General features: G+C 40.6%; 1 protein-coding gene across 5 annotated transcripts in view; it reads left to right on the top strand.

The window, feature by feature from the left end:
• Nucleotides 1-25,451, top strand: part of PLXNB2 (plexin B2) — a 503,243-nt gene that overhangs the window by 125,762 nt on the left and 352,030 nt on the right. For all 5 annotated transcript variants that reach the window (XM_029617385.1, XM_029617386.1, XM_029617388.1 and 2 more), the window contains one exon: nt 10,695-10,891. The gene's annotated coding sequence lies outside the window, so the exon portion shown is untranslated. The remainder of the gene's footprint in view (nt 1-10,694; nt 10,892-25,451) is intronic.

Here is a 25,451-nt window from a genome sequence, read left to right as displayed (position 1 = left end):
AAGGCTTATTGAGTAATGGTAGTAATCACCATGTAGTAGCCTCCACTCCAGTAATCCACCCCCCATGGCTCTTCACTTCATTCCCATCCTCTAGCCTTTATGGATCCACAGTGTTTATCCCATGCCCCTTTGAAATCCTTCACAGTTTTAGTCTTCACCACTTCTTCCGGAAGGGAATTCCAGGCATCCACCACCCTCTCCGTGAAGAAATACTTCCTGTCATTGGTCTGACTCTTCCTCCCTGGAGCTTTAAGTCGTGGCCCCTAGTTCTACTGATTTTTTTTTCCAACAGAAAAGGTTTGTTGTTGACCAAGGATCATTAAAACCTTTCAATTATCTGAAAGTCTGTATCATATCACCCCTGTTACTCCTCTCCTCCAGGGTATACATATTTAGGTTCTTCAATCTCTCCTCATAAGTCATTTTATGAAGACCATCCACCTTTTTGGTCACCCTTCTCTGGACCGCCTCCATCCTGTCCCTGTCCATTTGGAGATACGGTCTCCAGAACTGAACACAGTACTCCAGGTGAGGCCTCACCAAGGCCCTGTACAAGGGGATGGCCACTTCCTTTCTCTTACTAGATATTCCTCTCTCTATGCAGCCCAGCATTCTTCTGGCTTTAGCTATCGCCTTGTCACATTGTTTCGCTGACTTTAGATCATTAGACACCATCACCCCAAGATCTCTCTCCTGCTCCGTGCACATCAGCCCTTCACCCCCCATCAAATACAGTTCTTTCAGATTTCCACACCCCATATGCATGACTCTGCACTTGTTGGCATTGAATCTCAGCTGCCATATCTTTGACCGGTCTTCCAGCTTCCTTAAATCCCGTCTCATTCTCTCCACTACTTTCTGCGTGTCCACGCAAAGATCCTAATCTTAGCATGATTCAGGTCAGAGTTTAATATTGAACTGTACTGTACAGTGATCAATCTACATCCAAAGTTTCCCTTTACTATGAAGTCTGTGATACTAAGAACATAAGAAAATGCCATACTGGGTCAGACCAAGGGTCCATCAAGCCCAGCATCCTGTCTCCAACAGAGGCCAAAAACCAGGCCACAAGAACCTGGCAATTACCCAAACACTAAGAAGAACCCATGCTACTGATGCAATTAATAGCAGTGGCTATTCCCTAAGTATAATTGATTAATAGCCATTAATGGACTTCTCCTCCAAGAACTTATCCAAACCTTTTTTGAACCCAGCTACACTAACTGCACTAACTACCTTCTCTGGCAACAAATTCCAGAGCTTTATTGTGCGTTGAGTGAAAAAGAATTTTCTCCGATTAGTCTTAAATGTGTTACTTGCTAACTTCATGGAATGCCCCCTAGTCCTTCTATTATTCGAAACTGTAAATAACCGAGTCACATCTACTCGTTCAAGACCTCTCATGATCTTAAAGACCTCTATCATATCCCCCCTCAGCCGTCTCTTCTCCAAGCTGAACAGCCCTAACCTCTTCAGCCTTTCCTCATAGGGGAGCTGTTCCATCCCCTTTATCATTTTGGTTGCCCTTCTCTGTACCTTCTCCATCGCAACTATATCTTTTTTGAGATGCGGCGACCAGAATTGTACACAGTATTCAAGGTGCGGTCTCACCATGGAGCGATACAGAGGAATTATGACATTTTCCGTTCTATTAACCATTCCCTTCCTAATAATTCCTAACATTCTATTTGCTTTTTTGACTGCTGCAGCACACTGAGCCGACGATTTTAAAGTATTATCCACTATGATGCCTAGATCTTTTTCCTGAGTGGTAGCTCCTAACATGGACCTAACATCGTGTAACTACAGCAAGGGTTATTTTTCCCTATGTGCATCACCTTGCACTTGTCCACATTAAATTTCATCTGCCATTTGGATGCCCAATCTTCCAGTCTTGCAAGGTCCTCCTGTAATGTATCACAGTCTGCCTGTGATTTAACTACTCTGAATAATTTTGTATCATCCGCAAATTTGATAACCTCACTCGTCGTATTCCTTTCCAGATCATTTATATATATATATTGAAAAGCACCCTATGTTAATACCAAATCCACCATTAGGTTCCTGACTATATGGTTTTAGACTGTACAGTCCAGTTTTGTTTTTTTTTGGAGAGGGGGGGGTTTGTGGACAATTTGTATTAAGTTGGGTCACAATGGTTTCAATGATCAGCTCCATTTTATAAAAGATGCTGGTCCTCAAGGGCCACAATTAATTAGGTTTTCCAGGTAACCTTGGTTTGTAAATTGATCTGTTTCATAGGCCAAATGTATGACAACATTGTGAATCTCCTGGAAGCCCAAGCTGGTTTGTGACCCTTGGACTGGCATTATGCAATGCTTCTATATGCCGTCAGTAGGCTTTGTTCTGTGGAGTTATTAAATGCTTTATGAAATGGCCAAAGACCCTTCCCCAGGAAGTCTGTTTGCCCACAGGAAGACTGACCTGTTGTATCTAAATATAACAAGTCCCCTTAATGAATGACAAGTTTTGTTCAGATGAAAAAAAAAATGAAATCTCAATTACAGTTTACAAGAAACTAATATATATTAGATTCTAAACCTTTCCTCAAATCCTTGGAATTGTCTGCTACTGTTTATAAAGCATTTCTTCTGCTAGATATTGCACGGATTTCTTCAATTTCCTAAGCTCAGAGCAAACTTTCAATCTTTTTAGAGCTTTTGCAAAAACGAAATCTGCAGAACAACCATCACTTTTAACCTTCCTCATGGTTTATATGCTATGAATATTATAACAATCAAACTTTGGCTGAAATTTCAACCTGAGCCAGTAATATTGTTCGAGAACAGAAACCCAACAATCTGTCTCTTCACTGTCTGTCCCGAATTTCTCTTGACTTTCTGGCTAATGTGGCTTCATCTTGCAACTCACAGTTTGCATGTGACACGGTTTATTTAAAGACCACAGGTTGAGAATTGCTGAATTTTGGCATTTAGAAAGAGAAAATATATATATTTTTTAAAAAGCACCCAAGAAGTTCCACCCAGAACTGCTTTCTGGGGTTTGTGTGTCCATGGTCTGCAAAAATGCATGGATCTGGAGAAGGTGGAGGGGTGTCCCACATTCCCATCCCTCTCCTTATTAGAGACTTCATGACCCCCCTGACATATCAGGAAAGTTTGGTATGGCCAGAATACCCAATACAAGTTATTAGGGACACACTCACACCCACTCTCCTCCATAAACCTTCTTTCCCTTTGGAAAGTATGTTTTTAAGAAAGCTGTTGTTTCTTCTGTGTGCTTGAAAGCAATACCAGTTAACTGACATCAGAATTTATCAATTACCTTCCTCAAGATTTTTGTCTGCTACATAATATTCTCCAATATCCAATACAATTGTCTAAAGCTCTCCTGGTATTTCATTAGAACTGCAGAATACTTGCATGCGTTTGAGAGTTCAGTTGACCCTCTGAATTTAAAGGAATGCAGATCATGGAACATGTCTGTCTTGTAACTTCCTAAATGTACTTCTCACCAACCGTTCCCAAGGAGTTTGTGTAAGCCAAGCAATGCTGGATAACACAGTCCTTTTCTTGCATAAGAATCACTGTTTGCCACCTCTTGGTGGTTATTCTTTTTTAATAGCAGTAGACCAACAGTTTCTGTGAGAGCTATGAGTTTGAGATGTCTGTCTGTCGGTCTCTACTTACATTGATGCTCAGTATAGTTCTGAATAATCTTGAAAGCCTGTTAAGTGAAAGCCAGATCAAATTGAATTGTTTTAAAACTGTAATTGCATGGATGTTGGTTTTAAGCTTACCCCTTCCATGCCCTGCTGGATACTACAAATATGGCCAAATTGCACAGTTTGATTTTTCCAGGATTTTCTGCTGCTTGTGCGGTATGGTTTGTTTCTTTTTGTTGTTTTTTTTAATGTTCTGTTCCTAGAAGCAATGTGGGCTTTTAGCTTTTATTAAAGTGCATGCAGGGATGTTTACAGGTTACTATAGTGAGATTCTATTGCAATAATTAAACTGTTGTAGTTAAGCTTCCACTGAATATACACAACTTACTTGCATACCAACTGATTTATTTTCATGGTCCATGAAACGGGATTGCTAGGTAAAATTATTGATCGCAGGGTTATACAATCTGGACCTTGAGGACACAAACAGATTTGTTTTGTGAGATAAGTGAAATTTGCAGACGGACTTGGTTATTGGATCAAATTCATTTAATTCACTATAGACATCTTAAAAATATAGATTTGATTTGTGGCTCTTGAGGAATAAAGCTATGTAACCATGATTTAGCTAAACTGAGGCTATTCTCTTGGAAATAGGAACAGTGCTGTCATTCAGATGGTAGTTTTCTATCTTTCTCTAGAATATGTGCCATTTCGGTAGCCCTAGACAGCTGAGGCTGGAAAAATCCCAGGAGCCGGGTCACCTAGACACCTAAAATTCAGAAAAAAAACAAAAATGTAAAGGAAAAGAAGGAAAAAAAAAAATATATATATATAACCTTTTAGTTTATAAGAATGAAAGTGAGAAAAAGTAAAGGGAAAACATCCTTGGTGTCTTCAAAAATTTGGACAAGGCACCTCAGTTTTTTTTTTGGGTTTTTTTTTTTTTTCTAAATATATTTCCACCCTTGGCTACAGCCATCACATGTTGGCAGGTTGATGAAGTCCTTTATTCACAAGCGAGACCCCAGAAAGCAATGAGCTGTTTAAAGGTTAAATGGCATCATATTGCCTCTGTGTGTTTAGTTTTATACAGAAGACACAGTAGAAACTTAGCTTGGTAAAACCAGTATAATATTTATCTATGTTGTTGCAGGAGATTTAAAGTGGAGAGTTCAGATTGGAAAAAGCAGCACATCCCTGGGGTCCCAAGATTTAAAAAATGCTTGAGTCTGGAGTTTTCAGCTGAACCTTTTATTCTTTATTTTGAGAGGCTTCCATTATATGAGGACTGCTTCAACGGCAGGGGAGAAAGACCGCTACTTTACGCTTATCCAGCATAGCTCTCTGCTTCAACGGCAGGGGAGAAAAGACCGCTACTTTACGCTTATCCAGCATAGCTCTCTGCTTCAACGGCAGGGGAGAAAGACAGATACTTCATGCATATCCAGCATAGCTCTTCTGCTTCAATGGCAGGGGGAATGAAGAAAAGTGGGTCTATACAGACAACAATCAACAAGGACTGAATTATATAGTCTGGATAAACAGATAAGTATGGGTGTAGCTTGCTTATTGCGGCGGTTACTACCCCTAAACTAATTAAACTAGATATTTGCACTTAGATACAGTTCCAACACTGCTCTCCTCATTAATGGTAGGGGTGGAAGGGAAATAGAACCAAAAGGTTACTAAGAGCCAAGAGAAACAGATAAGTATGAGAGAAAAAAAAAAAGTGCGAAACTTGCTGGTAGACTGGATGGGCCATTTGGTCGTCTTCTGCCGTCATTTCTATGTTTCTATGTTCTATATTATCAACCGCTTTCTGAGTTATTTATAGCATCAGATAAATACTCTAGCTTGAGTGTGCGTTAACTGGAAGGGGACTTTACATCAATAAAATACAGGTAAAGGAGCTTTCCTAGAGCTATTTTAATTAGTAATCAGTAGCACCAAGCCTGGACAACTTCTCAGATGTTTAGCCTGATTTTACCTAAAGTAGGACCATTGGTTATCTATTAATGTTCCACCTTGATGGTACCAGTGGTGGCCTCCAGCTTCCATGGTTTCCCAGTGGGAAAAAGGAATAGTGGTTAAAAGTCTACAGGTCAGCAACCGGACAGAACTGCTATCTGGTCAGTCTCACATTCCCAGATAGCGGGCATGGGTTCCCTACCCCTTGGTTGCCATTTGCAAAACTGCAGTTTTATTAAGTTGCATGTATCTTTATTTTTTGGCCTGGCAATTCCTACCTGCTCCTTTTGGGCTTCCACATTGGTCAGATCTGGTCTCTATTTTGGGCTACAGTGCCAGAATTCTTTATTTGCTTATTTGTATATTTTTGCCTAATCAACCAGGTACTTGTAAAAAAAAAACAAGACCAAAAAAACCCCAAAAACAATATAAACAATAAGTGTAAAACAAATATACACACTTTATAAATGTCTCAAATACTATTTAAAAACAAATATCCTAAACAAAAGTGAAGCAGTTTAAAAATTGCATGTTATAGTTTGGCAATAAAAAATCATCCAACACAAAATAAAAAGCCTGCTGAAACCAAAGGCTTAACCATTTTCTTGATGGTCAAGTAATTGGAGCAACCCACGTATCCAATGCGAATTCATTCCAAAATTGTCGGCCTATGCTGGTAAAGGCCCAATCACACCCGAGTCCAGTGAATTTCTTTCACAGATGGTTCTTCAAGTAAATGCCTTTATGAAGATCTTAAGGGAAGCTCAGACTACCTAAAAATAATTGGTCGCATAAATAGCTTTCACCAGTACCCCATAATTTCTTTTAAAAAAAAATGGCAATGAAATTGTTAGGATAAGTGTCTTCTTATCTATAACTTTAGAACCTGTAACCATATGGGAGTCTACTTTCTGTATCAAATGCAGACTGATGGGTCACTGTTTATTTACAGCCCATAGGTTGAGAATTGCTGAATTTTGGCATCTAGAAAGTGAAAATATTTAAAAATAAATAAATAAAATAAAAAAGTCAGAACCAAGGCCAACCAAAAGGACATTACAATAATAAAATCCAGTTGTGAGGACAAGCATCACCTTTTAACAGGTCTTTAAAAAAAATGGCATCTAGGGAATAGAACAGAACTGTGCAAAGCACACCCAATTTGCCTATAGGGACAGATTACCATTCACAACTCCCTGGAGAGTTTTTCCCCTTATTTTATAACCACTCCCCTTCCTACCTAACCTCCGAGGCCCACTGATGGATGGATGGTACAGCTAAACCGAAACATATTACATACATACCTCCTCCGGTCTTGCTGCTGGGTTCTCCAGTCGGATGGGTTCTCCTTGCTGCGGGCCTCCCCTGTTCACCTCTCCAATCTGCCGAGCATTTCCAGCGTTTCTCAGTAGAGCATTTCTCATTCTCATTCTCCTTCTCAACCGAATGAAAAACAGCGCCAGAGCAATAATATACATGTTGTCCATGGCGCTGTCCGGTACGAAGCTGATCGAACACCACACTAACGCCAGGGTAAGGGTATGCGGTAAATTAGCAGGTTAAAGACGCGGCAAAATAGCTGGTTAAAAAGGCGATAATCGGGGCGCACATTACTGTATTGGAGGGAATAGCTAATCCGATCATTAACATATCATATACATGCCACGGGCGGAAAGTGATACGCGTCGATTTCAGTAAGCGGTAAGGACGCGTAAAACCGGATACTGTATCGCGGGTTAGGCATACGCGCCCAAATTGTGCGTGCAAAGCGGGTTAGAAACAGGGTAACCTCGGCCACGCTTTACTGTATCGGCCTGCTAGCCTTTACAGTGACCGTGTATGGCTGGAGGACATGGACTGTGGCTCTCTGCAGATCAGGTGAGGTGTGACCCCCTTAGGTTTGGCTAGTAAGTGTAAACAGTGACTGATGACAGAGACAATCCTCCACAGGGGCTGTGAACACTTCCGTGTAGCATTCTCGGCTAGGCTGGGACACAGAAGCCAGATCCAAAAATCAAGTCTGGATCTACCATCAGGCAGTGTGCAGGATTTGTCACCGAGCCACCAGGCTGTCCTCAGTTGTGTTTATAAAAAAAAAAAAAAAGTACAAAAAACTGGGAGTTAGGAATATTGAACTTTCTAGATAAGTATCTAAATGAGAGAAACTTTGTTCCAGTATATCCTCGAGGCACGTTCTCTCTTTAGTATGCCGCACAACCACCCCAAAAGTAGGAATGACCTATTAATTTTTAAACAAGGACTCTGCCAGAGAGTCATGAGGCAAAGGGTATTACATTATGTTGACAAGACAGTTTTGGAGTACTGGAAATGCATAATAGGTTGCCTTGATAATTAATTGATTCTTCAAAAGAGGGAGGAAGCACCATTGCAGGAAATGGTCGTGGTATCTGAGGGGTAAATTAGCATAAGCTGCAAGAGTAACCGGCTGGGAGTGTCTAATTAACCTGGGAGGCAGCAGATCCTCCACCGAAATCTTATTAATGGGGGAAAAGGAAAGTTGCTTTGCCTTTCCTTCTGTTTTGTGGCGTTACGGATGATTTTCAGAAGCCGGTTTTCTCCCCAGAAGAGAGCCACACAATAAGCGTCTGTGCGCTCTAATCAATTTTTATGTTCAGTGTAACTCCTATTGCATTTGATTTTAAATAAGATACTGGATGTTATCTTTCAACTGCATTAATTTAAATTGTTTGCATATGCATTGGTAGAGAAAGATGTTAAATACCCCCATTTTTCAGTTCTGTTTTAGCCTTCACAGCTGATTTTAGTTTACAACAGGTTGGATAAAAATGATAAATCCCATTTTTATTTTAAAGTTGCTGTTTTAACATAAAACTACATAGTCATTGATTGTAAGATATATCACAGTTCAAAAATAGCAGAATGGAATAAGAATATTAACTTCTAGTAAGGATTTAGGGAAGGGGTGTTTTTTTGTGCATATATTCCACCCGAGACTGTTGGGATGAAGTTCACTGTGGTGGGTGCTGCTTTGGGTATTTAGAGGGCTCCAGAAGCTGTGAACCGTTCTTCGGGCTCGGTGCCTATGGATGCTGGCCAGCATTCAAGGCACTCAGCCCTTTTGCTTTTTGTGTCACTTGTACTGGAGGGTTTTTTTGCTTTTAGGGGTGGGGGAAGCATGTTGGAGGGTGAGTGTCTTGAGGGAGAGCTGGTTGGGAAAGAGGGCTGGGGTGGGTTGTGTGCCAGACTCTGACCCATCTTCCCTGTGATAAAGGGAGTATTGCATCCCAACTCTTTGAAAAAGGAGGGTTTGAGGCATGGGGGGAGTGCAAATAGATTTGTCTATGCTCTAAACCCTTCTGTGAGCGAAGGGGATTGGGACAGAAAGGGAGAGAAATTGGAATGGGTCTTGTCCTGGCTGCTTTGTAATGGGGCAAATAATATTGTATTTTAAACTGGGGCTTAACTGTTTAATTATATTATGTGGTCATAATTTTATAGTTTTATTGCTGGTTATGATCTTTTGTTTCGTAAGTCCCTCTGAATCTCCCTGAAATGGATGGATGTATAGGATATATTTTGAAGGGTGTGTGTTGTGTGGGTGGGGGGTGTTTTGGTTGTTTGGTTTTTTTTTTAAGGCAGATCAGAAAACTGAATTGAGACTTTATTTTATTTCCCAAGGCCAACTGAAGCAGATAGTTGGTGCACACGTTCTGAGTGATTTACGTTCACATCCATGAACAGGTGTTGGGGGGAGGGTCCTAGATTAACCATGGATATTCTGGGAATGTTTTTGACATGCTAGTCAAATTATTTTGTCATACATTTTGCACTTTTAGAAAGAGGTAAAGGCTTTGACTGCAAAAATAAATTTTCAGGGCAGGCGATGCATTCTATGGGTAGGTCATCACACCTGTCATCGCTAAAGTCCCGCATACTGCCTGATAAAAGGATGATCTCTAAAGACATAAAGTCATAGTGTAGGAGCTAAAGGTAAAGTGATCAGAGATACTTGGTGGACTCTACTAGCAGAGCACCAGGTCACAGTGGGTAGAGTGCCTTTCTTTAAGTCTTTACGAAGTCTACAAGAGGTTCTCTAGGAACGCCATAAGACTGGATCCCAGATACAATTTTGGGTCCATTGAAATCTATTCAGAAAGCTTTTCAGAATAAGGTCACAACTGCCAGAGAGAGAGAATGTATAATATATCTATATATTGTGTGCCTGCTAAAAAGGAAACCTTAAATCTGTCTTAATTAAGGCTGATGGAAAAAAAATACTTTTTTTTTTATGGAAAACAATTGTTTAAACAGAGGCTTCAAGACCAGTGACTTAAATCATGGTTTACATGAACTGGACTTAAATCAGGTTCACCTTAGTTTATAAATACTTTTCTGTTTCTTCTGTCTCTCTCTATAAAATTGGCTAGCATTGGTCATACACTGTTATGCTCAAAATCACCTATTTGCTGGAAGGTTTGGGGGCATCTATTGATGGATTGGAGTCTTTTGCTGACCTCAGGATTTCTCACCCAAAATGGGACTGTGGGAATGAGTATGGACAGAAAACTGAGGTTTAAAGATTTTACCAAGTAATTCATTTCCCATGCGTCTGGGCAGCAAAAGCGTGCACTATTGTTAAATAGAACCTAGGAGAGTTCTAAAGAAAGCTAGCAGTCCCTAAAGCATATGAGTGCAGAAAAAAGGCAAACCGGAGCTGTGTGAGTGAGCCAGAGGGACCCAGACTGTGGGAATGAGAGAGGAGGGTAATATGGGCACTAGAATGACCGTGCAGGAGGGGGGACAGTGTATGAGAGAAAATGTCAGTGAGCCAGTGTGTGGGAGATCCTCTGGAAGGGAGAGGGCGAAAAGCTGGAAAAGTGAGTGCATAATGTAGCCGAAACTATTTATTTTTTGTCAGCCCTATCAGCTAATAATATAATGCATAACTGATGAATCACTGTTTCAAGACATATTTCAGTCATTTCTTTTCCACGATACCAGATAGCAAAGAACTTCCTCATTTTTAAAAATATACTTTTTGGTGGTGGAAGTTCTTCTTACGTTATTTCTTCTTTTGTACTTTCTTTCCAAATAGGAAAAAGAGAAGTTGATTTGGAGATTATGGTACCTGCGTTTAATTTGAAGACCCTTTGTATCTGCCAGAGTCATTGACAAATTTGAAAAACTGTAGAAAATACCAACCATCACCCCTGGAGAAGAGTTTCCCAATCCTTATTTTGGAGAGTCTTCAGATTAGGATGACACACACATTCACAGAAATAAAATTTCCAGGTAAGAGACTATTCCTTTCCCTAAACCTTGAACGGGGGACATCTAGTATTTTTGATGCTTATTCTGTTTAAAAAAAAAACAAAAAAAAAACACAGTAACTAGTGACTTTGTGTGTATAATGACTCTCACTAGCTGTGACAAATATCTAGTACTACTTTGTATAAAGTGCAACATAGTTGCCACCATGTCACCTTGGCCTGGTACCATTTTTCATCCTACTCTTTGCATGCACGGGGAAGCTTGTGGCGAGGGCATGTTTCTCGTTTGTTGCAGCCAGTACTTCCTGCTTGTAGTTGAGTTGCCTGAACCTCACATAGGCCACTCAGCCTCTGTTTTACACCTTTGGTTCAGCTCAAGAATCCCTAGGGGCGAGAACTTGGGGGAGGAAAACATAACCACACGATTTCTGAAATCCTAATTTTATCTTGCTTCAGAAAATACAATTCATGCCCAGGATGGGTGCCAAGTGGCAGTGGTTCCTATACCTCATGGTATTGAATCAGAATGGGTCGACTTGAACTGGCCCAGCAGCCGAGTAACAGTATCACATGCCACCATGCAGAAAACTCAGTCTGATTTCCAGGCCAGGACTCTGCTCCTTAGTCGGTGCTATGTCTTGTTTGGGGGGGGAGGGACAGGGGGCAAGCTGAAGTGACATTTTCACATATCACGCCTACCCCCACAGCATAGCCTTTATACTGGCCATAAAAGTCACATTAAGAAAAGGTCCAACGAAATATGCAATTTTTAAAAACCCTGACTAGTTTCAAGCACCCAGTAAAACTACCATCAAAATGTATTTAATAGCATCGTTCATTCATATGGATTCAAGAGTAATGTCTGGAGCCTATGCAGAAAGGGGCAGAAACTCCATATAAATCCTGCACCTCCAGTTCTGTAAGATGCACTCAACAACCCCCTCCACCCCCAACAACACACAAGATGGTTCCTCTTAAAACTTACCATACACAATAATATATTTAAATTCTGTTGTCGCCTCAGTAATAACATCTTCCACTGCCAGACACTTTGAAGTAACACAAAACCCTGCAAAAATAACACTTGTAGCCCATGTAGGATCCCTACCATACTATAACACCACTTTCACCGTTCTATTTTCCATTTCTTCTCTGTGTCGTCTTCCTTTCCTTCCCTATATTTGTCTCTGATGTTGAGCTTTCCGTTTCATCTTTTTTCTCCATTTTCTTCTCTTCTTTGCCTCGCTCTTAGCTAAATTTTCATCCTTCTTCTCCCTCTTTAACCCTTCAGTCCTAGGGCTCCCACTTTTCATCTCATATCTACCAGCTTTCCTTCTCCCATTCTTCAACCCCTCTTCTCTTACTCCTCTTCTCCTTTCACCTAATCTCTTTAGTCATGACTACTCTCTGAACTCACACCTTCCAACCCTCCTGCCTCATCTACCTCTTATCCCCTCACCATTCCCAGCTCCTCCTTCTCTCATTTCCTCCCTAGCTTCCCACCCTTTTCTCCCTGTACCTTACCCCGCCTCCTAATACCCTCTTTCACCATCTCTCAAACCCCATTCTCACTCTTTCACCCCTGTAAATATCCATCCCTTTCTTCTTATCCCTCCATGGCATCCACATCCTTTTTCCACTGCCTGTCACACTCTGTAGTCTTCAAAGTGTTGCATATCCACTCTTAACCCCTCCACACTTGTCAGCCCTCTTCTCTTGCCCTATCTTAACTCCCCCATTCATACTTACCCAATTGCCAGGTCTCTTCTGTTCCTCCCTCCAAAACCCTGTTGAGTCTGAGTACCTATTCTGCTCTGCCACACACAGGTTCCCTTTATACCTCTCAAACCTTGATGTTCCCACTCATCCCCAATCGTTGTCCTCTGCTCCTCCGAGACTCTACTCTCCCTTAAGTCCCTGCTCACTCACTCACTCAGTCACCAAATCCCATTCTTCCTCTCCCCCAAGCAATTTCAATGTCCCTGCCCTCAACTAAATCCCTAATCCTCTGTCCCCTCCCCCCCCCCCCCCCCCCTCCCAAGGAGCTTCTAACTAATCTACAGCTCCGCACCTCTAATCTACTGTGGCTGCTCCTGCTACCAGCTAAAGCACTCTTTCTTCCTTCCTCCCCCCTCCCTCCTGTGGCCCATGCAGTTGAAACATGAGATGCTTGAAATTGTCCCTTGTGGTTCAAGCAGGTGATGTTTGAATCATGTGGGGCTCCATAAATACAGAACCCTATGGTTTTAAATATCTCAAAGTCCATATTCAGACATAGCCAACTAAATAAGTTAGCGAGATAAGACTTACCTGGCTAACTCAGTTGGTATAGTCCAGTGGTGTGGCTTTGCCACTGAATATACCTGGATAAGATTAAGTTAGATAAAATTACTGGCTAACTTTTAGATGTGCTCAATAGAAGGTCTAAAGTTAGACTGATACCTTAGCCAGATAGGTTGAATATCGCTACTTAATTTGGCTAAGTTGCTAGACAAGTAGATCTTGCCAGTTAGGCACCTTGGATGCTGCCTTTTTATCTGGCTAGATTTTAGTCAGATAACATTTCTGGCTAAAATCTATGATAAAAGGTTGAGTACACCAAAACTTGCCATGTAGATGGATAACATTTTCAGTCTAAATGGCTTTTGAATATTTAGCTCTTCATGTTTCGCCTACATGAACCACAGGAGATGGGGGGTAGGAAAGAAGAGGGCTCAAGTCTAGAAACAGGAGCAGCAGCCATAGTAGGCTAGAGGTGCCCGGCAAAACTGAGGTGGTAAGTCATGTGTGTTTTTGGGAGGGGGGTTCTTGCCGAGTGGAAACGTTGATGCGGTAGTGCTGGTGATGCTGCAGAGACAGTACCCTCAGCTCCTGGGGGAGGGAATACTAGTCACTTCCCAATGGTGACACTTAGTGTCCAATCTTAGGGCCCATGACTGCAAGGGTCTGGAAGGAGCCAGTGTGTGTGGGGGCTGGCTGAGGCCTGTTGCTGCAGTGAATGGGCTAAATGAGTTGGGAGGGAATATACAAAAAAAAAAAAAGGGAAATTCCCAGATAGTTGTAAATGAAGGTTCATGGCACCAGGTCCCAGCCGTGGTTAAATCAAGCTGGAAACTCAAAGGAGGAAAATGCTTGCCCACCTGCCCCCTTCCAAAAAAATTTAAAATTTAAAGAATGGACAGACTAGATGGGCCTTTTTTGGTTCTTATCAACTTATTTCTATGTATAAGTAGCCATAACCTAATTCATTCCATGTAAAAATGGATTTGCACAATAAAGCGTCCCACCAGAAGTGTTTTCTGAAACTAGAGAGAAGATTTTGGGATTTGACATTTCTCTTTAATGCACAGTTGTGGGGTGTTTTCTTTAGTTTCATAAATCTATAACCCCTGAAAAGTGCTGCGGGCTGCGGTTTCAAGCTTTCTTCCAGTTCAAGAAGGAAGTGTAAATAGGCGGTAAGCCCCTGACTAATAGACCCAATAAAAACCAGCTCTAAAGAGTCATAAAAATGAGAGGTTTATTTATGGAGGAAGACGTGGTTCCTCCAGGAGCAGAAGCAACACAAAACAAGTGGTATATAGTTCTAAGCCTGCTCAGAGATCTGACATGCGTATTCAGCAACTTAAGGGTTTCTTTCAGCCAATCAACAGGTGTCTGCATATGCCTACCCATTACCTTATAGCCAATTAATACATTTTAGCATGTGTGCGTGCTCTTACTATGGGCAGGAGCCTCTTGCGGCCATTTTCAGAGAATAAGTCAGTTAACTTTTGTTATCCCAGAGTTTACGTCACTGTGTGCTGGCTCTCAGTCCACTAGGTGTAATTTTGTGCTGGTTATTCTTACAGAAGTTAGAAAAATTAGTGAAGGAAAATTTCTCCCATTTTTTAAATCTGTATTTTGCATCATTTCAGAAACTATAAATTATGCTTGAACGCCTTATTGTTTATACATTGAATTTGAAGACCAGTCAGGTGGTGGACAAAATGTTGCATCAAGGCAATTTTTTTTTTTTTTACAATAAATCATATTTCCTGAAATTTGACAGTTAAGGTTGTAGAAATTACTTTTCTTGTTATCTTGTGGTTCTACTACCCTTAATCCCGCTTGAACTGTTGAAAAAACTGTGGTTCCATACAGTTGCTTGAGCTGCTGAGGGTTTATGGTTAAATATGATGGAGATTAGCTACAGAGAGAATTTTCTCAAAAGAATGCCCTTGTCCTGAAAAAAAGGACATGGAAAAACATGACAGGTCGTTATCACTTTTCTTTTCTATCTTTTCTGTCCATCTCTACAATCCCTCCTGCTCCTTCAAGGATCTTCTGCATTTCTCCCAAGCTTTCTTGAATCTATTAAATCATGATACTGTCCTTGTCTCCACACCTCTACTGGGAGCTGTTCCATACATTCACTACCATCTCTGTAAAAATAAATAAATATATATATATATTTCCTTAGATTTACTCCTGAGTCTACCTCCTTTCTTTTTCATCCCATGTCCCCTCATTCAGATACTCCTTTCTGATGGAAGAGGCCTCCCTCTTGGATATTTGTGTCTCCAATATTGCTCCTATTCCACTTTTTCTCCTAGGGATACATGTTTATATCTTTGTCTGTCCCCATATGCTTTACAACAGACCATTGACCATTTTATTAGCCACCCTCTGAAGCAACTCCATCTGATTTATATCCTTTTGAAAGTGTGGTCTCTAGAATTGTACACAGTATTCCTCATCAAGGGACTTATACAGGAGTAATGTCACCTGTCAAAAGCAAACAGAATCTGGTGGCCTCAAATCTTTACAAGACTGGCCTAAAGGCAGTATTTCCTTGTTCAAGTTAGGATTTTTAAAGGTACAGAGAATCATGGACTGGCAGTAATCCCAGTGCCTCCTGACCCTCTGCTGCACCTTTAAGGGCTGACTCAGGTGTGACATGATCCTGCTGGTAGAAGAAGAAGCTAGAGTCAAATGTGAGGGGGCACGGGGCCCCTGGGAGCAATGCCTCTTTCTGGAATTACTCCGCACTCTAAGGAAGCTTTGAAAAGGCCGAGCTGCCAGAACTTCTCTAATTCCCACTAATACCCTCAGTTGTATCCTGTCTGACCCATTGATTTATCACTTTTAGTTTAGTTAGTACCCCATGAGCTCAGTCTTCTGAAAATCATTTGAGGTTTGGCTCATTTCCAGTTCTATTTGTGTCTAGTTTCTGCTGTCCTGGTCCTTCCTCAGTAAACACCAATTAGAACAATTTAAGTTATTCTATTTTTTCCTGTTCAGTCTCTACATATTATCCTTTCCCTAAAACCTCTGAATTTCACAATGCTGCTTTTACACTTCTATCACTAACATTTTAGTCTTGTCCCCTCGTTTTACCTTATTTTCTATTTTTTCTTCCATTCTCTTCTTCACTTTCCCAGCTTTTCCAGATATTGTTGCCTGTCTTCCTTTCTGCAATCTCCTGTAGTTAATGAATGCTAACCTTTTCTCCTTAACTTTTCAGCTACTACTTTAGAAAACCAGTGGCCTCTTTGCCTTTCTTTTATTTACTCTAACAGGGATAATTGCCCTTATAATATATCCTTTTAGTTTTGCCTACTACTTTTCTCCTTCCCCCTAGATTTCCCTGTCCAGCAAACGACTCATTGAGGTACTCTCACACCCCTATTTCGACAGTTAGTTTCTTGATGTTTAGGACCTTCACCCTTGAATGAACCCTCACTGCCTGCATTCTAATATTGAGCCACTCCATTTGGTGATCCCCCGTGACAGCAGAAACATTTTCCTTATTGCTAAGCACCAGGTCCAGTCTTGCCCCGCTCCCATATGGATTCTGTTTCCAGTTGATGGCACATTTCTTCCTGTGGAGAATCCAGGATCTCTCTGCTTCTAAATGACACCACAGCCAGAATGTCCCTGTCAATATCTAGCAGATTGAAATCACCTAGCAAAGGCACCCCTCCTCTCATAGCATTTTTGTGAACATCCTCCATTAATTCTCTCTCCATGTCTTCTGTGTGCAATGGAAGACTGCATTACACCAATATAAATAGGTGTTCCTTTCCCTCTTTCCAGATTAATCCAGAGCGGCCTCCTTATCTCATAAGCCCTGCAGTTCATTTGCTTTAATATTTTGCCAGTCCTCTTTCTTCTTACCCTGTCCTTCCTGTACAGATTGTAGCCTGATAAAACTACAGCGGTCATGGTTCCCATGTACTGCATCTGTGTTTCTTACATCCGAGTCAGCCTCTTGCATGACTGCTTCTAGATCTAGGATTTTTCTTTTTTTAGTGTACATAGCTTTCCGGATATTGCCAATTTTGTTTTTCCTATTTTTCTACAAGTGTTTAAAGATTTGCTTTCCTTTTGGGGGGATTATGAACCAAGCTCTATGATCCTACTTTAAAGCCCTTCTCAATGGGTGTACCAGTCTGTTCTGGAAGATGCTGCATCCCTTCTTTGACAGGTGGACCCCATCTCTTTTCAGCAGTCTTTAAAACATCATCCCATGGTCCAGATGGCTTGAATGCTCTTCTTGGCACCATCTAATCAACCATTCATCTCCAGCCTTTCATTTATCCTTGACTGGGAAGAGCATCACCTGTGCACCCATTTGCTTTACTTTCTCTCTGCCAGAGCAGAGCAGTATCATTTGTGTCAACATGGATGAGCAGCATCAGATAGTAGTCTGTAGGCTTGAGGATTTTAGGGAATCTTAAAATGTCTCAGATATTTACACCTGGAGGACAGCACACTTCCCGGGACAACATGGTTAGATGGCAGATGGATGCTTCCATGCCCCTCAGAAGCAGATCACGAAGCACCACTACTCTCAGCCTTCTATGTGCATTGGTTGTTGAACCCTCTGCTTTAGGATTTGCAAGTTTAGATTAATCCTAGGATGTTTTCTCCTCCTCCACTTCCAGGGCTGCATATCGATTCTTCAGCTCAAGGGAAGTCTGAGTCAAGGTATAGGGCTGGTAGTTGTAGTAATCTGAGTCAAGCTGTCATCTTGTGGTCCAGTTCCACTTTTCCCTCTGCATGAGTTTTCCATCTTTGATGTCTCAAGTATGTCAATAATGTAATGCTCATTTTCATGGATGCTTCTCTGCTTGCCACCTTCTCTGCATCCTGCCACTTGTTTTCTGAGTGAGTCAACCTAGAGACATCTTTCATGTTGAACCAGGTCTTCACTGTGCATCAGGATATTCATCTGTACAGCAATAGAAGTAGTAACAGTGGCATCTGCTTTAGCTATATAATGTTCCCTGGCCATCCTTCAGTTGTTAGGAGCTTCTGGTTCCTGTTGAAAGAAATAAGAAAGACCTATCAATGTCCCTACCTTTTTCCTCATTTGTCCTGCAAGTAAAATTTAGCTAGCCTAAAATCTAGTCAGCTTCCACCTGCATACTCGAAAACCTTGAGTATAGTCCTGTTTCCTTTCTCACTTGTGTGAAGTGGCTTATCTTATTCTTTCAGACTACAATATGTAATTGGGTATTTGATTTGCCTAAGTGTGCATGAAGACATTTTGATTTTAAATATTTTGCAAAAGAAAAAAAATATATTCCTGCAGTCATTAGGCTTGCAGTCACCTTGGCACTGAAGAGTTAATCTTCTTTGAGGCTTCTTTTATCCAAATGACTCATGCAATATTGGACAAAATGCTACTCTATTATTCCAACCACTTCTTCTATAGCTTTCAGCAGTGGGCTATTATGTTTAACTGTGACTTAATTAAAAATAAAATCAAGTTGCTTACTGCAGTTTAATTGACACTTTACTGTTTTTGGAGTTCATTAGTTGTATTTTTCCAGAGGGTGCCATTTCGATGCAAAGTATAAGCCACAGTCAAATTTGTATTGAACATGTAATTAGGCAGGGGCCTAAATATTCAAAAGTGATTAACTATACACAGTTGCTTGAAAACTTACATCAGGAAGATATTAAAATAAATGTTCTTGTATTGCCAATAGTTTCCAACAATTTGGGTCCAATCCTAGCTTCCCAGGGAATGTGAAAATATGGAATTTATACCACATCATGGAATACATATGCAGGTCACACAAACCCCACTTGATGCTTCTGTGTTCTTACCTTACAATGTGTTTTGTTTGGTGTAAATGTTGGGAGAAAAATCTTTTTTGGTAATAGTCCATCTTGTTTCGTTGTCTGCATTTTGTGAAGGTAACATTGTAGGTGGACTAGTGCTATACAGTTGTTTGTTGGTCCATGACACACAACATTTGGCATTTCAAGAGAAGCTGCTTTTAAGCTTCTGTAAAAATCATATTACACTGCTATTCTATAATCGACTAAGGCTCACGTGCAACTGAACTTCAGAGTCTTGCATATTGATTTGATTGGCGCAACCCAAGAGGAATGAAGTTTAAAATAAAGTACACAAATGTCCAGCTAAATGACACATTTCCCAGAGGAGGAAAGACTAAGTAAGAGAAGAAAATGCCGCGTTTCTGCAGTCAGTATGTTATGATTATGTATTTTGAACTCTAGATTTAGATTTATTTAAATTTTATAAATCGCCTAATCACAATAAGGTCTAGGCAATGAACAGTAATAACAGACAAAATAAAAGGTAAAAAAAAATAAAAATCAAAAAACATATTGACTAAAATACCCTTGCTGGTTTTTACCTGCCTGTATATTTTGTTTTTTTTCTTATTCTTTAATTTATTCTGTTGTGGCCTGATGGTAACTTCTAGTCAGAAACTGAACTTTAGGTTTTTTATTCCCACCTTGCCCCACTTCCTTTTTCTCTTACATAACATTGACTTAGTTTTGTGGAGGGCAAGCTTCCTTTCCTGTAAGGATTCTCATTGGTGTAAAGTCTCAGCTGTTCATTATTTCTCGTTTGCTCTCTTAAAGGTTATTAGAACTTTTTTTTTTTTAATAGAAATCCAATAAAATTCTGGTTTAACCTTTTTAGGTACCAACGTTCCACATATTTATACCATAATTTGGGTCTAGTTAACTAAGATATGTAAAAAGGGGCATAAGGAAATAATTCCTTCAAGGAGCAGGATCTAAAAGGTTAATTGCTTGGAAATTCTTAGAAATTTTCAATCTTTTTCTGAGCTTAAAAAAAATAAGATGCAGACAGCAGTCCAGCAGTAGGTTGAGGCCCATCCAGCATCTTGCACTGAGTACCACATGTATGATTATTTTCCTGTTGGAGAAACATATATTTGCTAGGTGTTCTGTGCATGAGTGCAGTCAGGGAACATGTACAATCGCTGGAAGCTAGAATGGCTGCCCTGGAGGAGCTGAGGCAGACAAAGAGAGAGGAAAGACCTTCAAGGACATAGTAGAGTGGAATTCCTTTCTGGGAGACTTTGTGCTGCTTTGGAGAAACAAGGATACCAGGAAGGAGAGAATCATCTTTCTGTGATTGGGACTTGCTCTCTAGATAGTGATATCTTTTTGCACCAAGGTTGTATCTTCAAGGCTGTATGTCAAGGAGGGTAGGGATAGGACACTGGTGATTCGATCATTAGGACTATAGATAGCTGGGTGGGTGGCAGCCATGAGGATTTCTTGGTAACTTGCCAGGTGTGAAGGTAGCAGACATTGTGCATCACCTAGCTAGGATTTTAGAGAGTGCTAGGAAGGAGCTAGATGTTGTGGTCCATATGTTTACTAGTAACAAAGGAAGATGCAGGAAAGTGGTTCTAGTGTCTAAATATAGTCTTCTAGATAGCAAGTTTAAAATCTAGAAGACTACATTTAGACAGTAGAACCTGGTGTCTGAATTTATATTTAGACACTTCAGGGTGGTATACTCAGTTCTCTGTTCCATGTGCAGAACCCTAGAGGTAGGCTGAGCTCAAGAATCCTAGTGGATAAATTAGACCATAGTGCGGGGAGGAGGCCTTTATATTAGAACCTGGGCAACTTTTTGGGAAGGGGGGGGGGGTGCTTATTCAAACAAGATATGAGAATTGGGGAACCCAGGATAGAAATCTCACTGATGCTCCTTGTGACCTTGTGCAAGTCAATTCACGCTCTGTTGAGATACAAATTTAGGGCCTTATTTACTAGGGCTTTTTCCTTAATCTTTCTCTATGGGGAGTTATCTACTGTACCTGAATGTGACTTTCCAGGAGCAACTAATGAAGTGTGAGTTAAATCCAAAATAAATAAAATGGAGCAAGTGGGACTAGAACTAGCGAGAAGAGGAGACTACTATTTTTTTTTTAATCTAATTCCCACTAGAATGTAGGATCTTGTGCAAGTAGTGGGGCAGCTTGGCAGTAGTGATCATAATGAAATCAAATTTGAGATACCGGTAATCATTGGAGGGAAAACAATAAAATTAAACTATTGCAATAATATATAATTTATAGATAAGCTAAGGATACCAGTTAGAAGGAAACTAAAAGTAGCAGTTACAAGGCTTAAGGCTACATTAAAAACCCCATATTGGAAACCCGAATAAAATATATTCCACACATTTTTTTAAAAAGGTCAAAAGAAGCAGCATGACTAAATAGTGCTGTTAAGGTGCCATCAAAGCCAAAAAGGCATCTCTTAAAAAAAATGGAAAATAGGACATAAAGAGGAAAATAGGGAGACACACAAACATTGCCAATTTAGATGTAGACCATAAATAAAGAAAGCTGAGAGACTTGGGTAATAACTTTCAAAAATGTAAAAAAAAAATAAAAAAAGAGAAACCTACAAGGGAATTAGTGGGGTCATTAGATGACTGGGGAGTTAAAAGGGTGAATGGGAAGCACAAGACTATAGCAGAAAAACTAAACTGATTCTTTGCTTCTGTCTTTGTTGAGGAGGATGTTAGATTTCTATGCCTTTAGCATTCTTTTTCTAAGTGATGTTTTAGAGGAACTGAATATACTTGGTGTTAATTTGAAAGAGAGGCTTTAGAAAATTGACAAACTAAATGGTTGCAAATCACTGGGATCTGATGGTATTCACCCCAGAGTTCTAAAGAAACTCAAATATGAAATTTCACACCTGCTACTGGTAATCTGTAACCTACCATTCAAATACTCCCTGACTCCAGAGGGCTTAAAATCTAAAGCAGTAAATTCAAAAGGATTTATGCACATAAAAGCATATATCATAGCAATTTTCAAAAGACCACTTACATGCATAAAGTACATTTTATGCATGTAAAACCCATCTTTTGAAATCTACACCCTAACTTTGTACCTGAGGCAATGGAAGGTGAAGTGACTTGCCCAAGGTCATAAGGAGTGGCAGTAGAATTGAAACCTGTAATCTCTGGTTCACAGTCTGCTGTTCTTAGCTCGAGGCTGCTCCTCCAAAATCCGCTGGCTAGGATTGATGGGTTTCTGTTGCTGCTTCTTCCTAGCTAGTACATCTCAGATGATATGTGCTGGAAGACATCTCATCAATCAAAATGGACCTCGCAATTGTATACAGAGTTGTCAAGGCCACAAAGCTCAGCAAGTTTGTGTCTGGCTTGTACCAGCTAAGTTGTAACATGAAGGCAAATTGTTCTAAATGGAGAACAATATCAGGTTTCTTTGCAATGCAGTCTCGCTGGCATTTACATTAAAAATGCAAGGGCCATCCTGTGTTACTCAACTTCTTTTAGGTACTGCTCGGCCTGCACTCTGTTTTGGTTCATGGTTGCACACGTTCCTTTTTAGGGTGACTAGCTAGTCCCTACTAGGGATCTGCAAGCTCTAAAAATGTTTCTGTTCATTAATCCATTTCATAGATCTTAGTCATTCATTAGGCTAGTTTGAAACAAAAAACATTTTTTTTCATTGCAATATTTTCTTTTTTTCTTTTTACATTAAAGTCGATGGGGAAAGGCCCCATTGATTTTAATGTAAAATTTAAAAAACAGGCTGGATACTGGTTGCTGAGGCTTGGACCCAAAGCCAGGATCCTGGTTGCCGAGGCCTAGGTCCAAGCCCAAGGCTGGTTTCCAGGCTTATGCCTGGACCTCTGTGACTAGGAGACAGCCCCTGGCCTAGGCTTTAGTGACTGTGACTTAGCCTCAGACCTGGGCCTGAGCGACGGGACTATGCCAGAGCCTAGTCCCACCAGAGCCCCTTTTAATGCACAAATATGAAAATTTTCAGGTATTTTCATCTGAACCTAATTTTCGGTTTGTATCATTTATATGAACGGGAAATGGCCTCATTCATTGTGTTTTTCCCACTTGTTCAAAATGAATGCACATCCCTAGACCCTAAGGTCCCTCATTAAGGACTCTTTAGAAACCTAGAAAGTCAGGCGATGTCTTACTGGGGATTGACTGATTAAAAAAACACAGGGAAGAAGAGTAGGTTAGATTCCCAATAGAGAGAGAGAAAAAGTGGAGTGCCCCAGGGATCTTAAGTTAATCTGGAAAAAGAAGGAATGTAGCAATTTAAATTTGCAGATGATAAAAATATTCAAAGTATTTAAAACAGAAAAAGAGTGAGGAATTACTGAAGGGCCTTGCAAACTGAGGAGCTGGGCATTTGAAATTCTCAGTTCAGTGTACAGTGTCGGTCATCAAAACAGATAGAATGCTAGGAATTAATCAGAAAGGTATGGAGAATAAAACTGAGAATTTCATAATGCCCCTCTACAGATCTATGATGCAATCACACCTTGAGTATGGGTGCGGTTCTGGTCACTCCATCTTAATAAAAGCATAGTGAAACTAGGGAAAGGTTCAGAAGAGCAACAAAAAAGATAGAGGTTAGAATGGCTCCCTTTATGAAGAAATGCTAATCAGGTTAGAGCTCTACAGCTTGAAGAGAGAGCTGAAAGGGGAAATGATAGATGTTTATCAAATCATGAGTGCGGTAGAAAAGGTAAAGAGGTAACAGTATTTACCCTTTCAAACGATACAAGGAGACGCTCCATAAAAGTAGCAGATTTAAAATTAGTTGGAGATCATTTTTTTCACTCAACACACGAGTAAGCTGTGGCGTTTGTTGCCAGAGAATGTGGTAAAGGCATCTTAAACCTAGCTGTACTAAAGATGTTTGGACAAGTTCCTCAAGAAAAAAATCCATAAATAATCATTAGCCAGGTGGAATCAGAGGGAAGGTAGGGGAAACTGCTCACTTCCAGGGATAAGTGGAAACCGTGAGGTTCCATTGCCGACTTTACCTCTGGCCTGCATGTACCACTATGAGCTGCTTGGACTATCTGTCTAATCCTCCCAGTTCTGTGTCCCTCACTTTACCCCCTGTGGCCATCTTATTTCCTGCCTAGACATGTGTTTATATTCAGGTTTTTTTGTCAGTCAGCTGTCAGAGCATGGTCCTGCTTCCTGGTCCTGATACTCTTGGGCTGTTCTTGTTACTTGAAACATAGAAACATATATAGAAACATAGAAGTGACAGCAGAAGAAGACCATACGGCCCATCCAGTCTGCCCAGCAAGCTTTCACAGTTATTTTTCTCATACTTATCTGTTACGCTGACCACTGAGGTCAGGGCCCTTATTGGCAACTCTTTGGTTCTAATTTTCTTTCCACCCCTGCCATTGATGTATAGAGCAGTGCTGGAGCTGCATAAAAGTGAAGTATCAAGCCTAATTGGTTAGGGATAGTAACCGACGCAATAAGCAAGCTACTCCCACACTTATTTGTTTACCCAGCCTGTGCAATTTAGTCCTTGTGGTTGTCTTAATATAAATCCTCTTTTCTTCATTTCCCCTGCCGTTGAAGCAGTGAGCTGCGCTGTATATGTATTCAAAGTGAAGTATCAGACTTAATTGGGTCGGGGTAGTAACTGCCGCAACAAGCAAGCTATTCCCATGCTTATTTGTTTGTTTATTTTATTTATTGAGTTTTATATACCGTCATTCAGTAGAGCCATCACAATGGTTTACAAAAGTATACATTTTTCTTAGCAGTTGTGTAACAGAAAAGCAATGTGAACGTTACACATTTTCTTAGCAGTTGTGCAACAGTAAAAACAATTTACCCAGACTATGCAATTCAATCCTAGTTGGTAGTTGTCTGACTGTAAATCCTCTTATCTTCATTCCCCCCTGCCGTTGAAGCAGTGAGCTGCGCTGTATATGAATCCATAAGACGTCTTAGTCTCCGTTCTCTGCCTTCATCTTTCCAGCTTGACCTCATTTGTGTTGTGGTTTTCTGGTATGCGCTCCGGCCTCCCACTCTTCCAAGCTTCTGGCTCCTTGCTTGTATCAGAGGCTACCCCCTTTCATGCCTTGCTGACCACCAGCACCTGAGGACTCAAACTGAGGAGAAGGTAATTGGCACAGGTGGAAGATGCCCAGCTTCTCTGTTTCCCCAGTCTGCTTAGATTTGTTCTGGGGCAACCCACGTACAAATGTCGCATCAGCAAGAAACTGGATCCTATTTGTTTTTGGAATCTACTAGGTATTTCCTAATGACCTGGATTTGCCACTGTTGAAGGAAGGATGCTGGGCTCAATGTGCCATGCTGGGTAAGACCAAAAGGTCCATCTTATGCTTTTATATATAACAGAGATATTGTTGTGCACATTAGTAAGACAATGTTTGTGCAGAATATCTGAAACTTCCAAATAGTGAAATTTTAATTTGTTTGCAAGGAAGATTATGGTATTGTCTTTATA

Source organism: Rhinatrema bivittatum, chromosome 9, assembly GCF_901001135.1.
Source record: "Rhinatrema bivittatum chromosome 9, aRhiBiv1.1, whole genome shotgun sequence".
In the NCBI taxonomy this organism is placed as follows: domain Eukaryota; kingdom Metazoa; phylum Chordata; class Amphibia; order Gymnophiona; family Rhinatrematidae; genus Rhinatrema; species Rhinatrema bivittatum.
This window is presented reverse-complemented; position numbering and strand designations above follow the sequence as displayed.